This window comes from Cebus imitator, unplaced genomic scaffold (assembly GCF_001604975.1).
Source record: "Cebus imitator isolate Cc_AM_T3 unplaced genomic scaffold, Cebus_imitator-1.0 Scaffold301, whole genome shotgun sequence".
Classification (NCBI taxonomy): domain Eukaryota; kingdom Metazoa; phylum Chordata; class Mammalia; order Primates; family Cebidae; genus Cebus; species Cebus imitator.
This window is the reverse complement of record NW_016107616.1, coordinates 40384-40764: the sequence shown is the minus strand read 5'-3', so window position 1 is coordinate 40764 and position 381 is coordinate 40384.

Genomic DNA, 381 nt, shown 5'->3' with positions numbered 1-381 from the left:
AAAAGAGATGACTATTATGTTCTAAGGAAAAAAGTCAATTGAAAGTATCTACAATTTCATGGTCATTAACCATCAAATATAACATGAAATAAGAGGGCTGACAATTTTATAAAAAAGGAAAAATGTGTAAAAGAAGAGCAAGTTATAAAAAATACACTCTTCAGAAATACAGCAATACATAATAATGCTCATAAAAATGCACACAACAGAAAACATTAAGATATCAGACTGCACATGGTGGCTCATACCTATAATCCAAACTATGTAGGAGGCTGAGGCATGAGAATTGCTTGAACCTAGGAGGTGGAGATTGCAGTGGAGCTGAGATCACAGCAATGCACTCTAGGCTGGGGTACAGAAATGAAACCCTGTCTCAAAAAA